Below are 12,016 nucleotides of genomic sequence, written 5' to 3'. Positions count from 1 at the left end.
AGCATAGCCAACGATATCAATGGGGGATTTGCCATACCCTGTCGCTTTGACTCTTGTCCTATGTAGATCCTCCATCTTCTTATTCAAAATTCCTTCAAACATGTCTTTGTCTACTATGGTATACGGAGATCCAGTATCGACCATAATTTGTATGGTCACTCCGTCCACTTTCATTGGTACCCACGGACCCACTGCTTTTCCACTGGACGAAAGAGCCAAAATATGTATTGCTTCTTCAATTTCATCAGAAATTGCAACTACTCCTTCTGGCTGCTGATTCTCTTCTACAGTTCTCACTCCTGATGTAGATTTCCTACTGTTAAATCTATAGCCTCTATAATTATTGCCACGCATGAAATATCTCCCCCTTCCTCAGATGCTTCTGCACATCTTGCCATAGTGTCCCACTTGACCACACTTAAAGCATTCTGCATTAACTGCTGGACAGTCTTTGTCTGGATTTGCATGCTTAAACCATCCACACCTGTCACAATTGGTTTGATATCTGGAAAGAGTATCTCTGTTTTGCCATGAGCTCGCACCCCTATCCGATCTCACTATTTTCTTTACCATAGCAATCAATGACTCTTCATCTTTATCTGGGCTCTCGTTCTGCACAGCCTGAATTGCACACTTATCAAGTGCCTCCTGTTTATTTTGTACTTCACGCATGCATTTATCTCCCAGTTCAATGGATCTTGCAATCTCCAATGTTTGTTCTAAAGTTGGATTTTTCGCTTGCCAAAGTCTCTGTTGTATTTTAGGATCAGCAACATGTAGAACTATCTGATCTCTTAGGTACTCATTAGCTATACCAGAAAAATCACATGTTGCGATGAGACCTCTCAATGCTGCCACATACACATCAATCGACTCATTTTTGAGTTGTTTCCTGGTAAAGAATCGATATCTTTCTAGAACTACATTAGTCTTATTTCCAAAGTGTTTGCTTAATTTAGCTACTGCCACTTCATACTTCCTGGAACTGGTCGTGGCATCACTTGAACTACTACCCAAGTCAGAATCCCCAGGTAATGTCCTGAAAATCCTCAATGCCTCTGTACCTATGCAGCTCAACAATGTAGCTTCTTTCAAGTCATCACTGAACTCTGCACCACCTATAGCTCTCATATAGACTTGAAAATTGTCCAACCATTGTTCCCACGACAATACAGGATTTCCTGGATGAGCTAAAAACTTTTCTGGAGCCGGTATACTCTGCATTGTCTCTTATGCTTTTTTCCAATTTATTATTCTTTCTTTCTTGTGTAAAGTTATGTGCACAGTGCTCTCTCTTTACTCTTTATTGTATCTGTTGTATTTTCTTCACCCTGCTGACTTGTGTTATTGTTATAGTTCTGCCGTTTTCAGTACATGACCACTTGACTTATTTCAGTTCTGGGCTTATACACCTCTTGTGTAGAATGCACTGTAGTTGCTGCTGGTTGCACTCGGCAACAATGTTGCCAGTTTCACTGTGTCGGATACTTCGCCCACACTCCTTTTATAATGTTCATGTCCGTAATACGAAACACCCGTTCCGTAGCCAATCGTTGTTTTTTTTTTTTTTCCCAAGATGGTGGCACGCAAAGCACGTTATTTTTGGGTGCTTTACTCGAAGAGCGTGACACACGTCATCACGTTGCTCTTCGTGGCCGCTTCGCTGTCTCCTGCGGTATCGCGCGCCCACTTCAAATCATGCAGTGAGTCATCCATCCGTTTTTCGGTTTCATGAAGTCTAAATTCAGCACAATTAGCTGTACGGCAAATATACATGCAGCTACCGTACCTCACTTTACTTCCTACTTCGATGCTTCAATCTGTCGTTCCAGTGTCTTCCTCTTATGGGAACTCTCCATAACACGGAACAACAATCCCATCCTCGTCGCCACTTGTTATGTTCATTCCTTACGTATTTCACAGCACAATTAACGACTCGTACCCGCTTATGTATTTCAGTGGGTTTATTCATTAAAGGAGAGTTCCCCTGCAGCCATCCAGCTCCGATGTCGTTATCTCCTTGTAGCTCGGTCACGAGCCACACAGACAACGTCATCTGGAACCCGAGCTAGCAAAGGTTCTACATGGTGATGCAATCACCAAGTTACTATACAACAGCAGCCTCCTTCGACACTCATGAAGGTTCCTTCATATACGCTTTATTATAAGTCTCTTCAAGATGTTAAAGAGCGAACCACTGGGTCCCATCACTCAGGCTGGCTTCTCCCAACTGACTCAGCGTGGAACCTTGACACGACATTCACCCCCAAACATTCCGCTGCAGCACACCAACATTCTCTCAGCTCATCCTGAACATACATACATTGCAAGCACTTCACAGCATTTACAACACGATCAAATCCATGGAGTTCTGGCTGTACTGCTTAAATACTGTCCCGGGAGCAGTGCACATTGCACTTTTTAGGGTGTGGCAAAACGCTCTATTGCTTTTAGAGAATGATTCACGAAGAACGAAAAGAAAAGAAATGTAATGAATTCCATGAATTCCATTTTATGTTTAAATGTAGAAGATGATGTAAAGATTTGTAAGACTGACAATGCATTGCACGTTTTAAAAGGAATATGTTTTAAAATGTATTGAAATAATGTAAGTTGTTAAAGTTTAATTTGAACTATATACAACTATAATATAAAATAAAAAAATAATGAAAAAAAAACGTTGCTATTCTTTATGTTGCTGCATAAATATGTTTCGCATCACTAACCAAGCACGGGTGCAAGGCCTCTCGAAGCATACATGCAGCATTGCACCAGCCGCGCGACCCCTTTTCCCCTGACTTTGTCTTTGGCTCTAAGCTGGATGTGAGACTCATTCAATTGCTGACATCGGCATTCAGTCTGTAATGTGAAATGTTTGAGTAAATGGAGCGTTTGTTGCTTTGCTTTTTCTGCAGGCTAGGTTTTGTAGTGAGCTAATGGGGGGTAGCGCAGTCAATGATCCAGGCACCCGGCCTTTCAGTTTGACTCCAGGCTACCTTCGCTCTCTGGCAGGGAAAAGGTCCGCCTCTCAGTTGTGTCTGTGGATTGGGGGCAATCCTGTGGACATGTCTGAGAATCTGCTCATCAGTGTTACGTGTCTGTCCGGGTTTACGTGTTTTTAATGAAAATAACTCGCCAAAAATGAGCAAAATCTCCCTCATTAGGAAAATGAATTTCATAGATTACATTAGCGTCTGGGAGTTTATATAGCGCGAGCCTAGCTAGGAAGTAAAGCGGCGCTGCACATGTCTGTGAGGGTAACATGTGAGGTAAGGATGGAGAAGTGGGAGTTACTAGGAAGTAAAGCGGCGCTGCACATGTCTGTGAGGGTAACATGTGAGGTAAGGATGGAGAAGTGGGAGTTACTAGGAAGTAAAGCGGCGCTGCACATGTCTGTGAGGGTAACATGTGAGGTAAGGATGGAGAAGTGGGAGTTACTAGGAAGTAAAGCAGCGCTGCACATGTCTGTGAGGGTAACATGTGAGGTAAGGATGGAGAAGTGGGAGTTACAGTATCTGGCATGGGATGCGTCAGCCCTGGGGTAGGATGTGTTGTGGTAATGCTTTAGGTTACCCCTTGATTTTGACTGAAGACTAATGTCTGGAACTCCTTCCTGAACTGCAAGATCATTGGCACGGTCCGGATTGCCACCAGGATGTGTCCCAGTAGACATGGGCATAGCAAGAGAAGGTCGGATTCGTATTTCGTTCCTTTTGTGCCAGTTTAGTTTTCAGCCTAGCAATGGCCTGGCTCCTGGAGGAGCACCGACCACCTGAGCTATAGAGTTTTGTAGCTAGTTATTCACGTCTGTGTGGCTCTTGCCTCATAGGTGATGCGGGCACTCTTAGAGAGTACCCAGAATAGGATGACGGCCAACGCAGCTTCGTAAAGATGAGAAAAATGTGGTTGAATTTCACCCATGAGGTGAGTGTTTCCCCCACTGATGAGGGAGAGAACCAGGGCCTGTACTATCGTCCTGAAGTTCTTGGCTGGAAGAAGGGTTTTATTTTCCAGACTAGGGGTTAGCTTGTACCAGGCGGTTCAGGCCTTTTTGATATGTTGTCGATAGGAGAGAGTGCTGCCTGTAATGAACCCGGGTCACGGTGACTTGGCAGTTGGGGGTCTGATGAGGTGTGAAACTGTCAAGGTCTATGGCGTTTAGCTACTCTTATATTGCATCCAGTTTATGTGGGTGATCAAGTAGGACGGATTCCATCATTGTGGGATTGAGCTCCATGTATGTGCTTATCATCCATGCTTAGATCGAGGCAAGGCAATTCCGTGAGGCGTGAGTTATCCTGGCTACCACTGACTTTGATGCATACATGGGTATCTTCTGCATATTGGCGAAGTGAGATGTCGGGGTCATTGACAAGTGCTCCCAGTGGCTTCATGTACAGATTGAAGATAAACGGGGAAAGGATTGAGCTTTTGGGGAATTCCAAGGTCCCTGGGCAGTCGTCTGACCTAAAGCTGCCCATCTGGATGGCCTGATGCCTGTATCAGAGGTAAAATGCGAACCAGTGGGTAATGGTTCCTGAGTCGCCTTTTCTCTTCACCAGCAGGTTGGTCAATACAAGGTGGTCGACCATGTGAAATGCAGCAGAGACAGGAGTAGCCCCTGTTCATGATTTGAAGAACTATCTGTGACTTGGATGGAGGCTGTTTCAATGCCACATTTGGCCAGAACCCAGATTGGTAATTACAGAACAGGCTGTATTGGCAAATGCAATCATGGAGGTGGTTGAGAAATGACTTCTCTATGGTTTTTCCAATGAAGGGGAGGCAAATGATCATTGATTAGTTTGCACGATAGTCTGGGTCCAAGGTGTTTTTTTAGTACAACGTCCTTTTAGAGTTTTTTACCGCAAATATTTTAACGAAAAAAACCCATTGGATTTTTTAGGCAGGGTTAGAAAATTATATATATGGGGTGGGGGTGTTCAGGGAATACCTACAAAATTAAAGCGAATGGGGGGTTGGTTGGGTACCTCCCAAAAATGACATAAAAATACATTTGATGCGTTTTTTGTTAAAAAATCAGCAGTAAAAAATGCAGCGAAATAAAATGCAGCGATTAAATGACGTGGAACTGTTTTTTTAGCACATGGGGGGATTAGCCCTGATTTTATGGTGTTGGGAAGATGCCTGGCACGAGTGAGGAATTTTCTAGTTTGCGAAGGAGGTGAGAGTGGTTAACTTGATCTGCCTTAGAATGACCAATAACAAAATTCCCAAAAACAGATAAGAAACAGGGATTAATGGAAGAGTGTGATCGAAATGGAGTATGGTGAAATCCCCATTACAAAAGAATAGGAGTGGGTTTTAAAAAGCTAATGGGGAAACATATAATTCGGAATGACATGAATTCAGAAGATCGCCATAGTTCGGTTTGTGCTTTAGCCTTTGTGGGAGGCTTCAATGTGTCTAAGCCTGCATGTGAGACTGTCAGTATTTACATCTTTTGCTGTTTGTGTCACAATACCTCTAGGGGTGTGCACCCGGAATGGCCTCCCCTGCTCACCCAACTCCCATATCGCTTTAGCTCTGGCTCAATGAGCAGATATATCCATTAGTGACAACGAATGGGAGCAGGGTGTGCCTGTGTGCAGCCACTGTGGGCAGGGGAAAGTCACCGGCCCTGCTTGACTGGAACTGCTCTGCTTCAATGCTTTCTTTGAGTTTGAATTCACTATCAGTGCAAGTTTCTTTCCACTATAGCGCCTTGCTTCGTCCTCTAACCACACAAGGAGGGACGTGTTTCAAGGTTCTATTTATAACTTCTATTTGATAAGCGGCCTACAGCTCGCTAAATCCCCCCTATCAGAAAGTCTATCCATCCCTCGCCCAAGTGGTATTCTGATCCTAGCTGGCGCTGGTGTGCCGCCTATCTAGCAAAGAGGATAGATCAGAAGCTAGCCCTAATCTGGCTCACTACTTTCCAGCTACTACCGGTTTGCTAAAAACGAGGAAACGGGTGCGCAGGGTGAGACTAACTTTGCTGCGGCCCCGGTGTATTGTGCAAGAAAGAAGAAATCAGTGCCGGAAGTGAAGACAAAGGAAGGAAAAGAAAAAAATGAGTAATGAATCCTGTTTGACCAGCATTTCTGAGTGGCACAAGAATATTATACTGGGACAGACTGGTCGGACGAATAGTACGCGCCACCTGGAGAACAAGCACCATTATAATGGTTCAATACAGAAGAAAAGAAGCGACTTCTTCATCAAAGACAAAAGAAGATTAATGAACCTTCTATCTTTCAGATCAAACAACTTCAGGTTGTTTTGGTCCAGAAGGTATAATCCGCTGAAACCAGCAGACCATAAGTGTTCAGGGTGATTACCTGAACCATTAAACACAAAAAGAGGCTGAGGGAGTGGCACTGCCCACTACTAACCGACCCTCATTCAGGTTTGACACCTTTAGCAACACACATTAGGGTTAGGTGGGAACAAGAAACTGTTTTCACGATAGGGTACCCCAGACAAAATCACAAACCAATTAGACCAGTGAGTGCTTGCTAAACATTAAATTCAAAAGCACACAACGGTTCTGAAATAGCAATAAAAATAATTTTATTAACTTATATAAGTAATCATAACAGGATGTATAAATACACTTAAAAATATCAACACAGCGAGGGTATACACAATTGTGGCAATAGTAGAAAAAACAGTAAAAAACAGTAGAAACCAGTGCAAAAGAAAAGTCGCCGACGGAAGAGCAAAAGGTCACAGATATTAAGTCAAATGGCCTAAAAGATGTCAGTGGCATTATGAAAGTGTCTTGTGCTGTGCAAAATACGCATGTAAACTGAATCTAACACTCCATACTAATTCACCATATCTCATTCATCCACATACATACATAACATTCCAACATGTTTCTTTCCAAGATAAAGTGCAGAAATAGAGCATGGAAATTCGTCAGGGTCCGTCAACTTCAAATCACAAAAATAACACCGTCCACACATGGTACACATGCGACCAGGTAGATAACCTGTCGCTACAAAGACAATATTATTTAGACAAGAACACTCATAGGAGTGTAGCTGGAGGGATCATCACAGGCCTCAGGATGTTCAATATCCGGTCGGTGATGTGTCCAAGGTACGTCCGCTAGAATGCACCATAGAGTACCGTTGGTAGTACAAACACAGCATATTACGATGCTGGAGTGCAGGGGTGCGGGATGCACTTGGGTGTCCTACTGCAGTGTGGAGCCCATGGTCAAGTAGAATGCCTGGGCTGAGGATTCACCACAGTTCTCCCTACTCGAGGTTTGTGTGGTCTTGCTCATACGCGAGCATGGGTTGATGCTAATACAGGCAAGTTGTTAGAAAGGTGGCCGTCCAATGGACTCACGGAGTTGTGCTGGAGTGACCCCGAGCCTGGCTGCACATACCGTAAAGGATGACGGTATACTTAAGCGCTTGTCGTTGAGGATACACAGTGTTACGCGGCTGAAACTCCACAGGCCCTGGGTCCCCCAGGATATTCAGATTACTGAATGCCAGGGATAGAAAATCATTGCATACAATGTATGTTTTTTTTTTAGCAAACCAGTAGAAGATTGAAAGTAGTGAGCCAGATTAGGGCTAGCTTCTGATCTATACTCTTTGATAGATAGGCGGCACACCAGCACCAGCTAGGACCAGAATACCACTTGGGAGAGGGATAGATAGACTTTTCGATAGGAAGACTTAGCGAGCTGTAGGACGCTTATCAAATAGAAGTTATAAGTAGAACCTCGAAAAACTTCACTTCTTGTTGTGTGATAATAAGTTGAGCATTAGGTGGAGGTCACTGCTCCTTGGGCCCTCCCCATTTTATTTTGTTCGTCCTCTAACTTCACACGTATTTGTATTTGCATTGATTGAAGGACACTTGTCCTTTCATAATTTCAAAACGAAATTGCTTGCAAAGCTGGTCATTAACAGAGAAGAAAGGCAGTCCTAGCGCAAGGTGCCCTTTTATAAAGCATGGTTGGATTGAGCGGCAGATATCAATGGTGAAGCGGTAAAAGTAGGAACATACGCCAGGGAATGGAGAACATCATGATATTTTTCAACATTTACAGCCTAATGCCAGTGTTTACAATATTTACAAATTCCATACAGTAGTTTGGGGGAAGTAGACAGGTAGAGATGGGCTGCCTGGTCAGTTTGGATAAGAGGATAGGAGTGCTCGGGACCTCCTTCCATTGCTAGTATCTGGGGTTTCAACCTGGTTTTGAAGGTTGCCAGTAAGGAGGTGGCTTTGATGGTCAGTGAGAGACCATTCCACTGGAGTGAGACTAGGAGGGAAAGAGGGAGAAGGCACGGGGCGGGGGGGGGATGCGGGGGGGGCTGATAGGTTGTGAAGAGACGTGGAGCAGAGAGTTTGACAGGGAGATTACAGTGACACCAGACCCTCTATGCTTCACTCTACGTCTGAATGACGCTCAGTAATAACATAGATGGCAGATGTTTAAAACCCACCCAAGGTAGATATAAGTACAAGGGCTCACATTGTGAGTCACATTAAGAAGATTTACAAGAATGCAAACTAAGTCTACACAGTCTTAGACAAACACAAGCCAACGATGATGCAACTTAAGTTCTTTAAAAGTGTTAACATCAGGGAGAGGGCCAGCAAGGGGCTCCTGCACTGGGGAATTGCAGAATGGACCCTGGGAACTGCAGCTCATGGCTGGTGCTCACGTGTGTACCTGTGTGATGTGGGGACGGGCAGTGGGAGACACATGTCCACACACTTGCTCTGTGTGTAATTTGACCTGCTGAAGGAGTGCAGAAGGTTCGACCGCTTTCAATTCTTGTGTTTAAGGTATATTGGAGAGTCTCAGGATTTGATTTAGGAAGGTTGGGAATGGTAGCACCTGGATCAGAGCAGCTTTCCAGATAGTCCCAGAAAGCCAGGCGCATCTCTGTAGCAAAACAAAGTGAGGTACCCCTCTATCTGCCAAAGTAGCAGGACAAGTGGTCAGCTAAATGTGGGAATCGTGAAATCTTCCCTGGTAATTGAGACCGGCGTGCCAGGTGGTGCTTGAAGATGTCGAGCACCTATGTCATGAGGTGAATAGGGACCCACATAACCCAGTCATGACCAGAGTGCTGTGCGTGTTCACAGGAGCTCAGACCTGGGGGCATCTTTGTATTGTGCCAACTGTAGGCCCACCTGTGCAGATAGGCGCTTCATGGCTGCATCTCTGGTGGATCCTGGCACCAGAGGTAGTAACTCCCTAGGGAGGCAGTGTCACCCCTAAACCCGAGAAGGCTAAGAATATGCATGCTTCCTTTTTGTGGGTTCATAAATGGCTACCGGACATTGTTTAAAATATATTCATGAATTCGTCTGGCAAAGCATTCCGTTTCTATAAGGAATAGAACAGCTGTTTCATTAGAAAGTTCTGCTAACTACAGGAAGGGGTGGGGGTCAAACCCTTCTTTCAGACTCTGTTCTAATGTGTTTACAATCCTTCCCATTCACTGTCACACCTGTCATTTAACATTGAACCAGTGGCATCTTAAGAGTTTGTGGGCTTCGGCTACCCAATCGGAGGGGTTACCTCACACAACCTTCATACACTTGCTTTCAGCCTACCTGGCATTCTGTTCCTTTTTTACACTGTCTTGGTGCCAAATGCTAAGTACCGGATTCCAAGGTGGTTGTGCAAATTCTTACTTCACTGATGATAAATATCCCAATACCAGTGAGAGGTCAGATTGGCCCCAGCTCCCCCCCTCTGCATTATATGCTACTGGGAAGAGAAATCTGAGCCACTCCCATACTGGGCAGACACCACAGTATCAAGGAGACCCTTATAAGTCAATCCCCAGAGGGAACAAGACCAGATGCACCTCTTCAGTGGATATTCCTATGGGAGGTTTTTGTTTAGTTTTTGTAAGGGGTTAGGCGAGAGATTGGACGGTACCAGGGCAACAGACAGATGTCTCCCTGGATGCCTGTTGCATAGTGATGATGCCTTCTGCATGTATAAGGTCGTTACCCCCTGCTGTCTGCAGGCCTGGTTCTGTCGAGCCTACAGTAGCAAGGCTGGCTTTCATCACTGTTATATGCCAGTATCCCCTGCATCCCGGAAGTCGTCAGTCGGTTTTACAGAGAGGGCCGCATGCATCATCAGGCGGCCAACATGTGGACTTTGGGAATACTAACCTTACATGCAGCTGCTGTTTCCCCCACCACCCTTGGATGGGTTTATTATACTCTCCCCAAGTAGCCGAACCCTTGTAATTTGTAAAGACAATCAATCTGTTGTACTTCCTGTTGTACTGGTGATGGATGGTAAGTGCAGAACCACACATGACCACCGGGGGTTCCTGTGGCATCTGTGCCTGGGGCAGGGAGCTGCACTTCACCGACGTGGCCTGTAAAGGGGCCCCTCGCGTTCCCGTGCACGAAGGATGTGGATGGCAGCATGTGCTGCATTGCGCCCTTTGGAGGTGGGACCACGACTGGTCTTCGTGCGGCTGCTCTCTATATGTAATTGCATATACTGGATGAAAAAAATGTACGGAATTAACATCTTCCAGAGGAATTCTCAGTGGTCATGATTGATTCACACTTTATGACCACGACATGTTGGTGTTTATCGCTGATATGGGCAGAGCTTCCATAACTACTGGGCTCTCTGGTTCCTGCTGATGCCAGCTGTCCCTCCTGAAAGATCCTTTCATCTGAAGATGGGGCTGTTGCTTGCTGACACTCTTTCATAGTGACTTTTGTAGTGTTAAGGAGGTCCAAGGTTGACAAGAAGGAGTGGCACTTGGCGTGATGCATAAGGTGGGCAGTGTCTGGGTGGGTAAAACACACGAAAGAGCCTTTCCTCCAATATAATAGTTTTACCGTGCCTAAGGTTTTCTGCCTTATTGTTGAGGACCCTTAGTGTGCATTTATTTACTTAAATCAATGTTAAAGTATTTGTGGATGTGTTTTCAACAACACAAATTCGTTATTATTATTATTATTATTATTATTATTATTATTATTAAGGAATTCTTGTAATTCTGTTGTTTAAAACAGAGCTGGAAGTCCACTTCATGGGTACAGCCACTCTACTCCCTTTGGATGTTGGAATGAAAGGAAAGGACCATCCCAGTCTTTGTATTGCCGTGTTAATGTAACAGGCTGTGTCTGTGAAGTATAAAAAAGCATATATTACAATCTCCTTACATATGAATTGCAAACTGCACAGGGACTGCCAGCCCTAATTCCCCTGCCCCCCAGCCTGTTATATTGGCACCTCTTTTAACAGCTAAAAAAAGTAATGCAAGAATAGGGACACCCTTTAAAGCCTGGCTCCCATTCTCTGTCTCGTTTGCAGCCTTTTGATGGGGAATGTAACTGACCAATAGCCAAGTAATATCCAAGCGTGTACCCAAGTCATGAGCCCCACTATGATTGTACACAGTCTGTGGCAATCCCACTTGGCTATGCATTTTATCTCATCTCGGGAGGATAGCTCAGGGGCAACATGCTCTCCTCGGAAACAAGATGACACAGATCACCACAGGGTCCGCGCTTAGAAACCGCTGGGTATTAAGTGCATTATAAATAACCTATCATATCACGAGGAGAGAACCAAGTGGTGATGTGGGGGAGGGGCGATAGAGCTAAAGATGTGAGCTCTGGCATTGCACTACTAGGCATAAAGCTGCAAGGTGTGTGTGTGTGTGTGTGTGTGTGTGTGTGTGTGTGTGTGTGTGCGTGCGTGCGTGCGTGCGTGCGCGCGCGCAGCATGAGATTTTGTGAGTCAGAGAGGGGAGTTGGTTGCTCAGAGTTTGGAGAGTGGATTTTGAATAATAAAGACTCCTAGCAACCAATGGAAATTGTAGGAACTGTGGAATGTCAGGGATGAGTAGGGTGCTGCGGCTAGATTAGGGGTCTTCTATATGGGGGATGCTGCTGTCTGTGAGCATCACAGTGCTTGATAGGCAAGGCTGTGGTCAGCGTTTCTGTGCTTGGACAGGTCTGTGGTATGGGGTGATGCATCTAG

The 12,016-nt window shown here is 45.0% G+C and overlaps 1 protein-coding gene across 1 annotated transcript in view; it reads left to right on the top strand.

The window, feature by feature from the left end:
• Nucleotides 1–12,016, top strand: part of TMEM178B (transmembrane protein 178B) — a 987,899-nt gene that overhangs the window by 486,903 nt on the left and 488,980 nt on the right. The window lies entirely within an intron of this gene.

Source organism: Ambystoma mexicanum, chromosome 12 (genome assembly GCF_040938575.1).
Source record: "Ambystoma mexicanum isolate Mex_15411 chromosome 12, UKY_AmexF1_1, whole genome shotgun sequence".
NCBI classification, from domain to species: Eukaryota; Metazoa; Chordata; class Amphibia; order Caudata; family Ambystomatidae; genus Ambystoma; species Ambystoma mexicanum.
This window is presented reverse-complemented; position numbering and strand designations above follow the sequence as displayed.